The sequence below is a fragment of the Pygocentrus nattereri genome, chromosome 1, assembly GCF_015220715.1.
Source record: "Pygocentrus nattereri isolate fPygNat1 chromosome 1, fPygNat1.pri, whole genome shotgun sequence".
Taxonomy (NCBI): domain Eukaryota; kingdom Metazoa; phylum Chordata; class Actinopteri; order Characiformes; family Serrasalmidae; genus Pygocentrus; species Pygocentrus nattereri.
This window is the reverse complement of record NC_051211.1, coordinates 12,446,377-12,465,760: the sequence shown is the minus strand read 5'-3', so window position 1 is coordinate 12,465,760 and position 19,384 is coordinate 12,446,377.

Here is a 19,384-nt window from a genome sequence, read left to right as displayed (position 1 = left end):
AGCTAAGCAAGAAAGAGAGAGAGAGAGAGGGAGAGAGAGGTCCATCAGTCCTGCAGTGCTGGTTCTGCCATTTGATCTTAGGGGTGCTCGGCAGCCCTTAATGATGTCCCGAGGAGGAGAGCCTCTTGACAAAGGGTCACCCAGTCCTGTTTGCTCGGTTTCCCAGTGCACTGGAGGCTAAGTAATGAGACTTCTGTTACTTAAACGGCCAATGTTAGTGACCAAATATAACATTCCCCAACAGTGCCCATACTCAAGCCTCCTTTCTGTTGCAAATTAGTGCAAATAGTTGCCCGTTCCCATGGAAAAGGTGAAGCTTCCTTGGGTGTCTCTGAACAGAGTTAAAAAATTGAAGCTCTTTCGACATTTTAAAGCAGTTTCTGTTTTGAAAACGAAGATACTCTCAAAAACAAAGGTGGCAATGAAGAGCGCCTTGGAGTGATGCCATGGGAAGAGCCACTTTTGGTTCCCTGAAAAACCATTTGGTGGAGAATTCAGCTAATAACTGCTTTTGAAAAGGAGATGTGAGTGTGAAGAACCTTCTTAAAGTTTAAAGAACCTCCACATAACCTAAAGGTTCTATGCCACGTTTATCTGAAGGTGCCAAGAAGGGTTCTTTGGAGTGATGTCATAGGAGGAATCACTTTTTGTAGCCTTAAGAACCTTTCAATGGACCTAATACATTTATGCCCAAAAGTTTGTAAAGCCCAATGCTGGGGTGGCTTTATACACCTCTAGTTCACACTTGGCATTGGGCATGGCAATCTGGCAATGTGCGACTGCTCCAGAGCATCCCATCCTATTGATCAATGCTTTTCCATAGAGGTTATACAAGCTGTTTGAACACCTGCGTCAGAAATGTGTGCACTCAAAATCCACTTATTAGAAAGGGTGTCTGAATACTTTTGGGTATATAGTGAATAAAGGTTCAAAACTAAAATATGAGTTTACAAACAGTATCTTGATGTGTAAGCAGTTAAGTACTTGTAATTTCACCAATCTGAGGGTCCCATGTCTTCTACTCAAAACAAGTTGTTCCCAAAGTATATGCTCAAACTTCATTGGATTAAACAGAACCCCCAGGACCCTGGGCATCATAGACAACCAAGGTGATCACAAAAGACCATGAGTCCATGATACACTACGCACTATAAGGCTAAGTACAGTCCTATACAAAAGTCAGATACCATCCTTTGAGATATTTCTAATGAGATTAGATGTAAGATAATCCACCTCCACAAGGAAGGAAAAAGTCGAAGGAAAATTTGTGAAAAAACAGTTTCCAAAACTGGAGTTCAAAGATTCTTAAAAGCTACAGAGAAATTGAGATTCTTAACAACCATCTGGAAGACCTGGTAGACACTAAAACTGCCCCCATCAGATAAACAGCACTTAAAACTTTCATCTGTGAGAGAGAGGAGAAAATCAAGCTGCTTCAGATCTCAGACAATCCAGGTTCATCCTTCTACTGTGAGAAGACAACTCAGTGCTATGGATCTGAAACGATGTGTAGCTGTTCAAGAAGCTCTAACTGAGAAAAGGAGATGAACACATCAAACAAAGAAGCTGACCAATGGACTGACTGCCCCAGAGTCCAGACCTCAACCAAATTCTAAGACTGAACTTTGGAGGTGTGGAAAAATATCTCTGCAGATTTCTTTGAAAAACTGAAAGCGAGCCTCCTGAAAAGAATGGACGCTGTAGTAAAGGTAAAGAGTGGACACATTGGACAGTGAAAAACATATTATATTTAGTTGTATATTTTCTATGACATTTTTTCTGCTTTATTCCTGCCTTTGAAAAATAACTTGCACTTAATGGTCATTTTGACTGGAAGTTAAATAACTGAAGGGTGGCCTCTGACTTTTGCACGGTACTGTAAGTGGGTCATTCAGGATAAGGCTTTGTTCTTAAGCCAGCCAGTCTCTGTAATATGATAGGATATGAAATATGGATCTAAACCTGACCTGCACAGTTTCCTGTGTGTGTGTCTCCGTGAGTGAGTGTGCAGTGATTTAAGAGAACAGCTCATTCCTTCTTCTGTCTGTATTAAGCCTTTGTGAGGGTCCGTGCTGATAAGGGGAACTCTGTCTGGGGGATATTTATGAGTAATCAAAAAGGTGTGAGATGATGGCTCTTGTGCAGGATGTCAAATAGGCAAGTGTCTCCAAATTAGGAAGGAGAGCTTTTCTAGCCTAAATATTGGCTAGTGATATCGAAGGACACCTCACCTCACCTCACACACACGTGCACACACACACACACACACACACACACACACACACACACATATATATATATATATATATATATATATATATATATATATATATATATATATATATATATATATTTGTAAGACCAAGTCAGCTAAACTGTGTCATACTACTGTATCAGATAAAGACGCTAATGCTTTGCAGTGGCATTAATTCTGCATAGACATCTACAGAATGTAAGAACTCTCCCTCTCTCTCTCTCTCTCTTTCTCTCTCTCTCTCTCTCTCTCTCTCTATCTTTCTGTCGGTCTCTCTCTATGTCTCTCTCTCTCTCTCTCTCTCTCTCTCTCTCTGTCTCCCTCTCTGTTTCTCTCTCTCTCTCTTTCTGTCTCTGTCTCTTTGTCTGTGTGACTTTTCTGTTTTCCTGGCAGCAGGATAAACATGATGTGCACATTCCTGCCGTTGCCATGGAGACGCTGAGAAAGCACAGCTGGACACGGAGAATATGAGGTAATCCTGAGATCCTGAGCCCCGGGGGCTGCTGGGTAAATATTGATTTTAAATAAGAAATAAAATAAAGGGAGGAAAAGCAAAGAAACAATGACACTCCCTCTTCACTGCTCACACATTGTAAGTGTTTTCAGAGTTTTCACTGCCACTTGGTAAACTGGAGATCCTGCTAAACATGCAGGTCAAATGATTTATACACACGCGCACACACACACTTGACACTTACACACACACACACACACACACACACACACACACACACACACACACACACACACACACACACACACACACACACACACACACACACACACACACAAACACACATATTGCCCATTTTTTCAGATCCACTTACTATATAGGTGCACTTTGTAGTTCTACAGTTACAGACTGTAGTCCATCTGTTTCTCTGATACTTTGTTAGCCCCCTTTTACCCTGTTCTTCAGTGGTCAGGACCCTCATGGACCCTCACAGAGCAGGCACTATTTGGGTGATGGATTATTCTCAGCCCTACAGTAACACTGATGTAGTGGTGATGTGTTAGTGTACATATATTCTCACAAACCTCAGGCACCTGCGTTAGTCTACACTCATTGTCCATTTTATCAGCCTTCACAGATGTGCAAGTTACCCACTATTATGCCCCCATACCATGACAGACCCTGGAGGGCAGTTGTGGGCTGGAGGTTAGGAAAGCTGCCTTTCAACTGGAAGGTTGCTGGTTCGATCCCCTGAGCTGACCTTATGTGACTGAGGTGCCCTTGAGCAGGGCACCTAACCCCCAACTGCTCCCCTGGGCACTGTAGATAGGGTTGCCCACTGTGGTGTTTCACTGCACGGATGGGTTAGATTGCAGAGGTGAAATTTCCCCATTGTGGGACCAATAAGGGTCACTTAATTTACCTTGAACTGTCATATCCAGACCACGGTGTGAACTGAACCGTGATTTCTGTCCAATGTTACATCCCTACTTGCTTCATTCAAAAGTACACATCATTCCCAAATAAATGAAAGAGGTAACACTTTATTTGAATGGTCTACTTTAAGTAACATTCAACTAAATATCCATTAAATTAAGAAATACTTTTTTTTTGCAACTGAAATTGATATTGAGTGTCATTTGGATGGTCCACTGTAGATGCTTGATAAATGTTTAGTCTGTCTTCAAGTAACATTCAACTAAAAACAAGTTCAGTGTGAAAGATTTTATGAAATCTATCCATTGCACTAAACCTAACCGTAGCCCTAACCTTAAACTTAAAGCAAAACCTACACTAATCCTAATCCCAACCATAATGTTGCTGATAATCAACTGAGTATCACCAGGAATGTTTTAAATATCTGTAGGGGACCCTCCATAAAGTGTGGCCATTAAACATGTAACCTCAACACAGACACTTTTGCCTTTGGTCTTTTGGCAGCACTCGTGCAGTTTATTCTCATTGAAACGATGCACACATTTGAATCAAGTGAACTTTTTTCAGTATAGCGAGTGAAAAGAAAAGAGAAAGAAAAAGTATTTCCTAAAGGTGGGCGTCGACTCACGAGGGATCAAATTCAAATCGCACATCATGGAAACACACTTTAGAGTTATTAAACCACTAGAGTCCCTTGAGGAGGCGGGGGTGAAGGCGGAACACGCTGCCCCAGCCAGATCCAGTGCTTTTTGGCCTAGGGCCTTTGGAAGCGGTCCTCAGATAAGACTGGCCTCTGCACAGTAATATAGCCGTCCGTTTCCTCAGTCCCTTCACCCTCCCTCCTTCTTTCCCTCCATCTGAGTTGAGGATCATTTCCTCTCACTTTGTTGTGCAAGATCTGTGGATAAAGTCTTAAAAAAAGAGGGAAAAAAAATCATAAGGTCATTACTCGACTCAACAGAATACAAAACAAACAGGCTTTTAATTGTGGCCTGAGAGAAAGATCGCAGCCCAGATGAGTACAAACATTGAGAGCGGTGTCTCAGAGCAGAGAGGGAGGTGACGTGACCCGTAGTCAGGGGGGTAGATAGCCCTGGGAGCAGACTGGGCCTGAGTGTGAAGGAGGACGTTGGTGACCTTTTGATTCAAAGGGGCCCTCCCAACACTAACATTACTACAGCCAAAGAACAGATAAAAACTAAAAACGGCTACACATCTAAACTTGCTTTAAAACAGAGACAAAACTTTATTTCTTGTGCAGATGGCTACGGCTTTTACACATTTTACTCAAATAGAACGTGACTCCTCTATGTTAAAAACCTAGATATGTCTCTACATATTGTCGCTCAGTGTAACTGCTAACTAGGTAAAACCTTAACATTGTTTTAATCCCTCTCCTGCTGGGCGACACTACTGTTATTAGTATTAGTATAAATCATATATTATTAGTATTATTGCCTTTCCAATGTGGCCATTCCTCCTGTTCTGATAGCATTTACATATAGGAACTTTAACAAGGCAAGATTCATGTCCGAGGCCTGTAAAAAAAAGGTTTAAAGCAATGGAAAAAGTTCTCTCCTTACCTCAAATGTAATGAATCAGCCAAGATAAAGCTTTCTTCTTTAGTTTTGCATTGGAGCTACGTGAATAGACATGTGGACTATGCAAAAGTCAAAGACCTTTTAAAACATTACTTTCCTGTAAAAGCAGCCATTAAGCACAAGTCATTCATTTTTCAGCATCAGGAAAAAAGCAGAAAGCATACATGAAACAGAAAATTGCATAACAGAGTCGTCTTCTCACAGTGGAAGGATGGACAGAAACATACTTGATTTTACCTTCTCTTAACCCTTAGAACCCTTATTATTATTAGAATTTACAATTATAAAGTATTTACATGTGACAGTCACACATGCTATATGTTGTTATTTTCAGGAGACCCTGGGCTACTTATATACGCCATTGTTTGACACGTAAATGCTAACAGACATTTGATATCTTTATGAATTTGGGTCATTTCTGGATCAGAAATTTACCAAGCGCCTGCAAAATTTGGTATAATTAAAGACATCTTGAAAACAAGTAGAATTGTATTTTTCTTTTCCAAAATTGTGAGTCTGGAGCATCTGTGAGCTGAAAGTGCAACAATTTTGATGGTGCTTCGTTCTAGTGACTATTATTAGTAAAAATAAACAATCAGCATAAGGCATTTTTATTGATTTTATTGATTTTCTGTCCTCTGTGATTCATGCTTAGTGCTAAATCTGTCGCTGTTGAACCCTTTGTTGGATTATGAAGGCCAACAGCAGAGCAATAATATCAGAATTTTAGGTGATTTTCCAAGCCAAATTACTCACTGATGCTGATGTCCCAACTTGATGATGTTGACTACTTAGGGGCGGGCCTGTTGAATGTCCTGATATGTGGATCATGTTTGTTTCTTAAACTGTTCTGAAGTTATGAAGCCTAGAAGTGACCTACAGTGGTGCCCGCAAAATGTGGTTGTTTATCTGATGGGGACAGTGTTGGTGGTCTACCAGGTCTTGAAGATGATTGTTAGGAGTCCCATTTTTTCAGCATCTTTTCATACTTTTTGAACTTTTCTGTTTGGTTTGGATTATCTTACATCTAATCTCATCAGGAATATGTTCTGAAAATGAAGTGAACTTGTACTTAATGACTATTTTGACTACAACTGAAATAAATGAAGGGTGGTCTCTTATCTGCACAGTTCTACACAATGGTTCTATGTTGAATCATGAACACTCAAAGAACCATTTGCATGCTTAAATGGTTATTTGCATGGTGTACTGGTTATTGAGGCTGATGAATAATATGTTGTGAATGGTTCTGTATAGAACGTTTTTGAAAAAGGGTTCTATATAGCACCAAAAAGGGTTTTGCTATTGTTACAAGCTTGACATCGTAACGATAACAGCATCCTTTTTGGTGCTATATAGAACCAACTCATGATGAAAAACCCCTTTCAGCATGCAAACAGTCCTCTGATTGTTCATGGTTGTAGATAGAACAATTGCCTTTACTACAAAACTCTTGAATCATCTTTTACATCCACATTTTGGGTTGTTCATCACAGATACAAAATCTTTTTGTGGTCACTTTGGTGGGCAGTGATACCCAAGACCCCATGGTTTCTGACAAATCCAGGAAAGTTTGAGCATCTTTGTGTCCCAGAATGATTTCAATTGAACAGATGATGTGAAAGTGGGACGTGGGACCCTCAGGTTGGTTAAGCTACCAGAACGTAACCACTCAAACACTGCAGGGCCAGTTTGTAGACTCCACTACGTAGACACTGACATTTCTCATCGTCATACACTTTATGTCCAAAAGTATCCAGACACCTCTTCTAAATCAGCTGCACTCATTGCTGACATATGTGTTCAGTTGCACACCAACAGCTTGTATATTGTCCATAAAAAAGCGCTGACCAATCAAACGGGACATGCTGAAGCCTAAAATCACTGTGTCTAATGGCCAGCGTTGGCTAGAGGGGTATAAACCCAACATTTTAAAGGGTGGTCTGTTACGTTTACTGTGTGTAATGTACATATGAATGTATATTTATGCAGTGCTGTGGATGTAGATGTCTCAGGTTGGATCTTAAGCTTCTACACTGGTGCTGTTTTATTGTTTCAGTTTCTTCATAAGCTCTTCCTCTGGGTCATATACATTATACAGCCAGTAGATTTCCCCCTCAGCACAGATAAATCTGAAATCATATCTCTCTCTCTCTCTCTCTCTCTCTCTCTCTCTCTCTCTCTCTCAGTTAATCTACTCAGCACTGCACTCTTTACATTTCCCAGTCAACTTACTGTCTGTCTTGTTCTGCGTATTTATTGCATCGTGCTTTATTTCTTTTGGGGCCAAGTTGTTTCTTGTTGGGATTGAGAGTACTGTACGTGGTACTGCCCAATCCCATTTCACCCCTTGCCCCTACCACTTAGCCCTACCCCTCCATTTTGCATGTTCACGTCTAAGGGTAGGTTGTCCAGACTTTTATTGAGACAGAGGGGGAGGGCGAAGTGTCAGGGTTACATGTGCCTCCAAATGGAGGTTTTTCAGAGACTCCAAACAGAGAGTTAGAAGAAAAAAAGAAAAACCAACAAGACGGCTGCACAAGCCACCAAAGAAACCCACAAACGTGATTATTTTCTCTTTTAAAAATCACAATAACCATTTTATTATCTTACTTTAATGTTGTTTAAATGCACTGTGGTCCTTTTCTTTATAATAAGCATGAAAGCTCGCTAGTAATGCACTAATGTCTCAGTAGCTAGCTAGCTAAATTTCCCATTCTACCTTAATTGGTGCCAGATTGGCGTAACTGCTGCACGGTGGAAGGTGGAAAGGGAAAAATTAAACAAGAAGCTGGCGAATAGCTTCCTTCACACCAGGTAGCGGTGGGCAATAATAAATAACTGTCGTATTTACTCTCTTTGAAGGCAAATGATACCCTAAGCGCAACTAAAGCCCAGCAGTGAGGAGCTGAACTTTACCCTCCTCTGCTGTCACTGCAGACGGGCAGGGTCACCTACAGAGCAGTGCTAGTAGCTGTTAATGAAGTGAGGCTCTTTTTATTTGAGGGTCCCATTTTGTAGGGGAAGATTTCAACCACTACTTCTTGTAACTCAGTTCAAAGGGGCAAGATGACACTCGAAAACAAGCAGTAGAGGTAAAAATAGGAAATGGGATTGAGCCTTGGTCTTTCTGCAAGCATGATTATCATGATTATATCACCTTTTTTAGAATGTCTTCTGAACATTTTGCAAAGTTCTTAGTCTTAGATTGCCTCATGTTTCAGCAACACAACTCAATGATAAATGCAATGATGGGCAGAAACAAGAATGATTATTAAGAATGGTTCCATAAGTCAGCAAATGATCATAGATCATAGATCATGAAGTGCTGAAATAACAGAAAAGCTACATTCTTTTGTACATTAAAGAGCAGGTATTATTTGGTTGGTGGATCATTCTCAGCACTGCAGTAACACTGATGTGGTGGTGGTGTGTTAGTGTGTGTTGCGCTGGTATGATTGGATCAGACAGCAGTGCTTACTCACTATTAGACACTACCTTGTCAGTCCACTTTGGAGATGTAAAGTCAGAGATGATAGCTCATCTGCTGCTGCACAGTTTGTGCTGGTCATCCTCCAGTCCTTCATCAGTAGTCACAGGACGCTGTTGGCTGGATATTTTTGGTTGGTGGACTATTCTCAATCCAGCAGTGACACTGAGGTGTTTGAAAACTACATCTGTTTCCATCTCTTTCTCTGATACTTTGTTAGCCCCCTTTTACCCTGAGTGGATCAGACCAGCACACTAACACACCACCACGTCAGTGTCACTGCAGTGCTGAGAATGATCCACCACCCAAATAGTGCCTGCTCTGTGAGGGTCCATGGGGGTCCTGGCCACTGAAGAACAGGGTAAAAGGGGGTAACAAAGTATCAAAGAAACAGATGGACTACAGTCTGTAACTGTAGAACTACAAAGTGCAGCTATACACTAAGTGGAGCTGATCAAATGGACAATGAGCGTAGAAACAAGGAGGTGGTCATAACGTCATGCCTGATCGGTGTATAAAGCAGTATTGGAAAATGCAACTGAACCTGCCCCAGTTTGCTCCAAATCTTAAACAGGAGTTATACGCAGAGAACCAGTCGAAGTGATCAAACAAAAACATGCACAATGGCTTTGAGGAAGTTGGAATGCACTGCGATTTACCTAATATTCTGCACATGCTTGCGTGATAAGTAAGAGCCAGGATTTATGTGCGTGGTGCAGATTTTGGAGAGATGGAGCTGCCCCCTTACTTCATGCTCTTTCTCAGAGCAGGGCTGGAATTTCCTGTGCCTGCTGGTGCAGTGAAGAATGGGGTGGGTGGGCTTCAGCACGTCCCCGAGGCACAGCCATTACGTCCTTTCAAAGTTTATGCTAAAGCAATTAGGCCTGCTATTACATTCACTGAACACTGGATTTATAGCTGAAGTACTGCACTAGCAGTTTACACAGCATAAATGCCTGCTTATTTCTCACTTTTGTGAGGGTTGAAACTGTGATGGCAAGAAATGGAGACAGTGGACACTTGTCATGCAGTCTACTGCTGCTGTGAAAGCAGAGGCTATGCTTATCAACAACACCTTATTTTAAGTGCTGTACAAACGTACTACGGCATTAACTGATAACGATTCAGTTTAAATGACTGGTAGGTCCAGACCTCCAATGCCCACTCCTATAACTTAAGAATCACTCAGATTGCATCATAGTCCGCGGAGTTACTGAATGAAGTATAAGTAACTTTCACAGGGGAAGATTCATTGTAGAACAGAAAGGTTTGTGGCAGTGATGTATATACACATACAGTACTGCATGGAAGTTTTAGGCATCTAGGCACATTTTTAAACAATTGACCTCAGCAGTGAGTTTATCACAATGTCCATTAGAATAAAGTCATATTCATAATTCAAATAAACATAAAAACAATAAAAAGCAACAAGAATTTCTTGGGTCCATATTTTTCTTTGACACCTTCACAGCCGCCACAGAGACGTGTTAATATCATCAATTACATCATGAGCACAATTTACTGAAGCACTGTTTGGTCAAACCAGGAGCTGCTTTTTAACTACATATAATACTGGACTTCCTCGAGGAGAGGTTTGGAAATGGTTAAACAAACACACTATATATATATATATATATATATATATATATATATATATATATATATATATATATATATATATATATATATATATATATATATAGGGCGGCACAGTGGCATGGTGGGTAGCACTGTCACCTCACAGCAAGGACAGCACAGGAGGGCCTGGGTTTGTTTCCCTGGCCGGGTGATCAGGGTCCTCTCTGTGTGGAGTTTGCATGTTCTCCCTGTGTCTGCGTGGGTTTCCTCCGGGTTCTCCGGTTTCCCCCCACAGTCCAAAGACATGCAGTCAGGCCAATTGGACATGTTTCATTGCCCCTAGGAATGAGTATTTGTCTGTCTGTCTGCCCTATGATGGACTGGCGACCTGTCCAGGGTGTATCCTGCCTTCCGCCTGATGACCACTGGGTTAAGCTCCAACACCTCCCCCGCGACCCTGAGGGAGAAGCGGCTTAGAAAATGTATGTATGTTTGTGTGTATATATGTAAATGTAAATACACACTACACAAATAAATAGATTTTGAAAATTTGTCTTGGCTGCACAGTACTGTTTTATATGTAATAATACACATAGTAAATGAAAAAAAAGTGATAGTGAAAGTAATAGTAAAGAAAGTATCTTGTATCTGTAAAATGAAAATTTTACAGGAGAAGGAAGGAAAAAAACACCTTTAATGTAAGTCAGTGCAACCAGACTTTTTTCCAAGACATTTTTTAGTCCATTCATCATGAAATTTACACAAAATGTAAAGGGCAATGGGCCGTTTCAAATTATGCCTATATATATATATATATATATATATATATATATATATATATATATATATATATATATATATATATATATATATATACTGTATACATAATGTATACATACATAATTACACATATATAAAACATGAAAATCCTGATTACATGAAATGATATCTGAAGGAAAAATAAAAGCTAATAAACAGAAATCAACAAAATGTCAAAGAGCAGTGGGAAAATCTGAGAAATGAAATTAAATAACAACTGTTTTGGATTAAGTAAGAACTGTTCTGGATTAAGTAAAAACTGTTCTGGATTAAGTAAGAACTGTTCTGGATTAAGTAAAAACTGTTTTGGATTAAGTAAGAAATGTTTTGGATTAAGTAAGAACTGTTTTGGATTAAGTAAAAACTGTTCTGGATTAAATAAGAACTGTTCTGGATTATGTAAAAACTGTTTTGAATCAAGTAAGAACTGTTTTGGATTAAGTAAAAACTGTTCTGGATTAAATAAGAACTGTTCTGGATTAAGTAAAAACTGTTTTGGATTAAGTAAGAACTGTTTTGGATTAAGTAAAAACTGTTCTGGATTAAGTAAAAACTGTTCTGGATTAAATAAGAACTGTTCTGGATTAAGTAAAAACTGTTGCGGATTAAGTAAGAACTGTTCTGGATTAAATAAGAACTGTTTTGGATTAAGTAAAAACTGTTCTGGATTAAGTAAGAACTGTTCTGGATTAAGTAAAAACTGTTCTGGATTAAGTAAAAACTGTTCTGGATTAAATAAGAACTGTTTTGGATTAAGTAAGAACTGTTTTGGATTAAGTAAAAACTGTTCTGGATTAAATAAGAACTGTTCTGGATTAAGTAAAAACTGTTCTGGATTAAGTAAGAACTGTTCTGGATTAAAAAAGAACTGTTCTGGATTAAATAAAAACTGTTCTGTATTAAATAAGAACTGTTTTGGATTAAGTAAAAACTGTTCTGGATTAAGTAAGAACTGTTCTGGATTAAGTAAAAACTGTTCTGGATTAAGTAAAAACTGTTCTGGATTAAATAAGAACTGTTTTGGAATAAGTAAGAACTGTTTTGGATTAAGTAAAAACTGTTCTGGATTAAATAAGAACGGTTATGGATTAAGTAAAAACTGTTCTGGATTAAGTAAGAACTGTTCTGGATTAAGTAAGAATTGTTCTGGATTAAAAAAGAACTGTTCTGGATTAAATAAAAACTGTTCTGTATTAAATAAGAACTGTTTTGGATTAAGTAAAAACTGTTCTGGATTAAGTAAGAACTGTTCTGGATTAAGTAAAAACTGTTCTGGATTAAGTAAAAACTGTTCTGGATTAAATAAGAACTGTTTTGGAATAAGTAAGAACTGTTTTGGATTAAGTAAAAACTGTTCTGGATTAAGTAAGAACTGTTCTGGATTAAGTAAAAACTGTTCTGGATTAAGTAAAAACTGTTCTGAATTAAGTAAGAACTGTTCTGGATTAAGTAAAAACTGTTTTGGATTAAGTAAGAACTGTTTTGGATTAAGTAAGAACTGTTTTGGATTAAGTAAAAACTGTTCTGGATTAAATAAGAACTGTTCTGGATTAAGTAAAAACTGTTTTGGATTAAGTAAGAACTGTTTTGGATTAAGTAAAAACTGTTCTGGATTAAATAAGAACTGTTCTGGATTAAGTAAAAACTGTTTTGGATTAAGTAAGAACTGTTTTGGATTAAGTAAAAACTGTTCTGGATTAAATAAGAACTGTTCTGGATTAAGTAAAAACTGTTGCGGATTAAGTAAGAACTGTTCTGGATTAAATAAGAACTGTTTTGGATTAAGTAAAAACTGTTCTGGATTAAGGAAGAACTGTTCTGGATTAAGTAAAAACTGTTCTGGATTAAGTAAAAACTGTTCTGTATTAAATAACAACTGTTTTGGATTAAGTAAAACCTGTTCTGGATTAAGTAAGAACTGTTCTGGATTAAGTAAAAACTGTTCTGGATTAAGTAAAAACTGTTCTGGATTAAATAAGAACTGTTTTGGATTAAGTAAGAACTGTTTTGGATTAAGTAAAAACTGTTCTGGATTAAGTAAGAACGGTTCTGGATTAAGTAAAAACTGTTCTGGATTAAGTAAGAACTGTTCTGGATTAAAAAAACTGTTCTGGATTAAATAAGAACTGTTCTGTATTAAATAAGAACTGTTTTGGATTAAGTAAAAACTGTTGTGGATTAAGTAAGAACTGTTCTGGATTAAATAAGAACTGTTTTGGATTAAGTAAGAACTGTTCTGGATTAAGTAAGAACTGTTCTGGATTAAGTAAAAACTGTTCTGGATTAAGTAAAAACTGTTCTGGATTAAATAAGAACTGTTTTGGATTAAGTAAGAACTGTTTTGGATTAAGTAAAAACTGTTCTGGTTTAAATAAGAACTGTTCTGGATTAAGTAAAAACTGTTTTGGATTAAGTAAAAACTGTTCTGGATTACCCTGCGATGGACTGGCGACCTGTCCAGGATGTATCCTGCCTTCCGCCCGAAGACTCCTGGGATAGGCTCCAGCACCCCCCGCGACCCTGACGGAGAAGCGGCTTAGAAAATGGATGGATGGATGGATGTTCTGGATTAAGTAAAAACTGTTCTGGATTAAGTAAGAACTGTTCTGGATTAAGTAAAAACTGTTCTGGATTAAGTAAGAACTGTTCTGGATTAAGTAAGAACTGTTCTGGATTAAGTAAAAACTGTTCTGGATTAAGTAAGAACTGTTCTGGATTAAGTAAGAACTGTTCTGGATTAAGTAAAAACTGTTCTGGATTAAGTAAGTCACTCTGACCTAATTACAAATAACGTCAGGGGTTCAGTATGTTTAAGCAGGTCAGTCACAGAACTGTGGCAAACCAAACCTCCAGGAGCCCCAACCCTGGTGCGATGTTCTTGTGCAGTGGCACGAATGCAGAGTTAAATATAAGTTGACTATCATGACCCTCCAAGATCAAACCTCATATAAAACAGAGTACAGGTGTATCAAAGTACAGGACTTTGCTAGTTTTAAGGTATGAAATTCCTGTGTTTCCTGTTAACACACCAAAAAAAAGGATGCTAGAAGGCTCCACATGAATGAACTATGTTTCATCAACATAGTTACTAAGTGCAATTCCTTAATGAACTCTAATAATATTTTTGTTAATGTATGTGATTTGTGTGGTACACATTTGAATCATGTCAATTCAGCAGTTTCTACAAAATACCTGCCCATTCTACCTTCTATCTACCCCGCCTCACTGCTGATCTGATACTTCACTGAACAGCAGGACCCGAAACTCTGCTCATTGAGCCAGTGTGCAGGCCAGGGTGTTACTCTGGGGTGTTTCTGAGCTGCTGGCAGTAGTGACACGCTGTGTTGTATTTTAAGCTATGGTCAGGCGTGGAATTCTCAGGCTCTGGACCAGTCAGGACCAGTTTTGCTCTGTTCATTTCCAGAGAACTGGAAGTCTGACTGAGCAGTTGTGACATAATTTTTCTGTTTTTTCCCTTTTCAGAACTGACACACAGCTCACTTTAACAAATTCTTCTCTTCTTTACTGATGTTCCTCTCTTAATCAATCAACTGACATTTAAACAGCTAAACAGCCTCTCTCACACAGTTAAATACACACACAAACACAATGTCAGAGAGAGAGAGAGAGAGAGAGAGAAAAGGAGGGAGAGAGCAAGGAAGTAGGGACAGGGACAGACAGACAGAGAGAGGGAGAGAGAGATTGAGAGAAGGGGAGAGAAAGAGAAAGGGGAATAGAGAGAGAGGGACAGGGAGAGAGAGAGAGAGAGAGAGAGATTGAGAGAAGGGAGAGAGAAAGAGAAAGGGGAATAGAGAGAGAGGGACAGGGAGAGAGAGAGAGAGAGAGAGAGAGAGAGAGAGAGAGAGAGAGAGAGAGAGAGAGAGAGAGAGAGAGAAAAGGAGGGAGAGAGCAAGGAAGTAGGGACAGGGACAGACAGACAGAGAGAGAGAGGGAGAGAGAGATTGAGAGAAGGGGGAGAGAAAGAGAGAAAGGGGAATAGAGAGTGAGAGAGAGAGAGAGAGAGAGAGAGAGAGAGAGAGAGAGAGAGAGAGAGAGAGAGAGAGAGAGAGAGAGGGAGTCAGGTTGTGTTCTGCTATCTTGTGTTAAGCTGACAGAACAAAATGTCTCTGTTCAGACTGAGGACTAAACATATCTTAGCTAATGTGTCTTCCAGCAGCAACAAACAGAAATTAAAACTCCTTCCCTCCAACGATCTGATTATTACAGCATAACACTATTCTAGATTCTGGATTCCCCAGATGTCATCTGGCAGAAGGCAGGACACACCCTGGACAGGTTGCCAGCTCACTCACACTTAGGGGCAAATTACCATGTTCATTTGGCCTGACTGCATATCTTCGCATGCAAACTCCACACAGAAATGGCCCTGGTCACCCAGCTGGGGAACTGAACCCAGGCCCTTCGCTGTGAGATGACAGCGCTACCCACCACACCATAATAAAGTAGTGCAAAGCATTACAGTTAATAGTTAATTCCAGCAGTAACAGCCTCTACTCTTCTGGGAAGGTTTTACACTAGATATTGTAACATTGCTGTGAGGATTTGATTAAACATTAGTGAGGTCAGGTACTGATGTTGGATGATCAGTTCTGGATCACTCCAGCTCATCACAAAGGTATTGGAGGCCCATCTCTCCAGAGAGCACAGGTCCACTGTTCCACAGCCTGATGTTAAGCTGAATGATTTTTCTTAGAAGTAATCAGTACACTAATCCTATAGGTAACTATTAATCTGTAAGGGATCCATTTTTTTTAGTAACTACACCAGCACATACTTCTGATATGCCTGCTTCTATGTCCCAGTTACAACACAGACATGTCACTGCACAAAAAAAATTGTCAAGTTTATCATTTGATGCTTTTACAAATGCAACTTTCAGACCTTATTATAATTTATGCTGTAACTACTGATCCCAATCTTTTGCTTTCTAATCAAAATGCATGCAAAAGAGCACTAAACGCTATAGAACACTACAGCTAAGCAGTCCATCCAAACTACGAGCATAACCTTTAATGCTGCCTAACTTGCCATAGACATAAATCCTGTCTTTAAATTTAAAGCCACAGATCAATCTGTAGGACCTTCTAAACAAAATATCAATTTACAGGCAAAGCATTCACGACATAAACACTGCTACAGTCGAAATGTCACTCTGTGCATTAGAAGTGATGTAATGATATAATGAGTAACTTTTTTCCATCTAAGTGTAGACAGTAGTGTACGGTAGACGCCAAAAATGTTAGAAAAGCACAGATCTTTCATACAGTGCTCTTTGCCACTTCCCCCAATCTGTGTGCGTGTCTGTATTGGGTGGTGTAGGTGGCGTGGGCGTTTGATTCTAATGAGGTGGTAAATGGCTCTAAAACAGTCGTGAGTCACAGCCTGTGCCCTTATGTTTGCCAAAAAAAAATAAACCTATCCAATATTTGATCCCATCCAGCTAACCTTTCTGGACTCTGCTTTTCCAAAACGCACACACCGTACACCGTACGCCGTTGAAAGGTCTCTCTTTTGCACACAAACGTCTGGCCGACGCAAGCAAACCTCACACAAGTCAGGAGTTATGACTCAGAGGGAGAGAGACACTCCTCCAGAGCGAGCGAGGCTTGCCTCAGTCCTCTGAGAGAGGGATGATGGTGGAATATGAGGACAGCGAGAGAGAGAGAAGTCAAGGAGAAGAGAATTACAGCTGAGCAGGGAGAGGGAGGGTGAGAACCGAGGGAGGGGGAACAGAGTGAGGGATGGAGAAGAGGGAGGTAGAGGTGCAGACACTTTTTTGTAACACTGCTGGAGTGACCTGGCTCTCTAGAGACAGAGGAATGTAGTTATGAGTATTTCTAGGCCAGAGAGAGAGAGAGAGAGAGAGAGAGAGAGAGAGAGAGAGTAGTAGTATGTGTTGAGGATTTGTGGGTCAGCTCCTTCCCTCCATGTCTCAGGCTTATTGGCCACCCTTCCCCACCAAAGCACGGCGTGTGTTTGCACAGCTGGGCAGACAGCGAGGAGAGATGGACGAAGAGATCCCATTGACCCCCCCCCCTACCCCCACCTCCCCCGTCCCCAAAAATATCAATCCACCAATTCCCCATTCAGCCTCCCCCCCGACCCAGCACTTCCATTGGGGGTTTCCTCTACTCTTAGCCCCAAGGTACTACAGCCTCTGCCACGGTTTGTTTGCTTTAGCAGGCTACCTCACCATGACTCCGGCCTCCTTGTATTTTTAGAGAGCCATCTTTCGTTTGCCACAAAGACCCAACCACGCTCTGTTTTCCTTTCCATTATGTTCCCTCTGTCATATTTATTTTATTTGTTTTGTGCATTTTTTCTCCTACAGTGAAACCCCTGGCTCTTTGAAAGTCTTGATCTATGATGGCACAATTGTCTGTGTAGTTCAAGAATTTGAGTGGGGAATGTTATTGCTTTGGCAAAAAAAAAGACAATCACAGCAGTCATCAAAGCAGTGCTCTTCAGAAACCACTTCATACTGATGGGCAATCCAAGCACAGCAGACCAGAATGACTATGATGAGCACATGACAGATGCCTACTGTAGAGTCCATCCTAAAACAGAGGGCTTGCTGAGAATAATACAGGAACAGGGTCTACATGCAGTGGCCAATTGTAGCAATTCAAGGTGTGCTGATAGGCCTATAAATATCAAAACAAGCTTAACAATGAGCTAATTGCTTCCCTACGCGGACAAAGGAATATTATCAGTAAACTAATGATGGCGCACATTAACACTTTAGTAGTTCTAGATTAAACATGGGCATCTGAAGCCTGTAAAAGATGCTTCATATTTTTAATTGAAGTAAATACATACAAATGAAAGTGCTGTGATAGAGCTACTGCTCATATTCAGAGTTAGTACTGTATCTTGGACTTTAGGAAGGAGTTGAATGACAATTTCTTTTCATGGTTCTAAAGTGTAAGGCCTTATGTCCAGCTCCTGAGCTCCTAACCAACGGGAGAGGCTGCTTGGTTGTACCTAGGTACCGCAGGAAAATACCCCAGATTGTTTTCCATTGTGTGTTTCAAGATCTTAATCCAAAACTTGACAACACAAAGCATCTTACTACAATACCTGCAGACTTTCAAGAGAACAACCAAAATGATACTATTCAATAATTATTACAGATAAGTATTTCTTGGATTATGTTTCTTGGAAATCTTTAGGCCTTTCCCGAAGGCCTAGAAGGCCTTGAGGGTTCCCTACTGACATGAAGTGGTCAGTACTATATGTGCACTAAAAGTTGTACTGAAATGTGTCTATGCTCATACATTTCACTGTACAAATATGGGCCATTTATTACATTTGTATCAGCTAAAATAAAAAATAAGGCCTCCTGTCAATCCACACATCTCAGGAGTCTGAAACCAAAGCCGTTTGGGGGTTATGGAGGTTGTTTAATAAACTTAATGGTTCTACAAACTGTCATTTTTCATCAAAGAGCAATAAACCTGTTCACTTTTTGACCCACCCACGTCAGTCTGCTACGGTGAGGCCACTCGTTCACAGTCCACCTGCGACTGAATGGACAGTTAGTGCAGGTGGAACAGCTGGGCAACAGATGTGCATGTTATTCAGAACGCATACACCATCCCACAATCAACTCCACCTCCATCTCTCAAAAAAAACATGCAGCGCTCACATGTGGGTCTGGCGGCCATTTTGTTTGCTGTGGCGCATGGCTCGGTTTCCTGTTTTACGCCCGGAAGGAGGCTCGTGCGGTGGGAGGCTGTCCGGCTCAAAGGCTGAGGTTAGTTAGGTCCTTTTAGCACTTCTGCACTCCTCTGGATCTGTTCAACGAGAAGCCGGCAGAAAATCTCAAACAGATGTCCATTTTTACCCTCTTTCTCTAAAACATGCATTTCCAATTAGCCACCAGCCACTGAAGCCATGCTCATTCCCTGCAAACCCAACACAGCCTTGCGCTAATGTCCAGGAAGTATTACATCACTGAAAAAGTAAACTGGGCTGGGTGTAAATATATTTGTATGGCTAGTTAACAAACTATAAATAAACCTATTTCTCCCAAATCCTCTTAAAATTCCCCAAATGACTAATGGCCACTACGCCTTATATTGTTCCCATTAAATATAAACTCTAGCCGAAATATGAGCACCATGTATAAATTCATAATGGGACCATCCAATGCAATAAAGTAAATGTAATTAAGGCTTTAAGTGGCTGAAGGTGGGTATACCATTTTTATGACCCTGGTTTGCTCAACC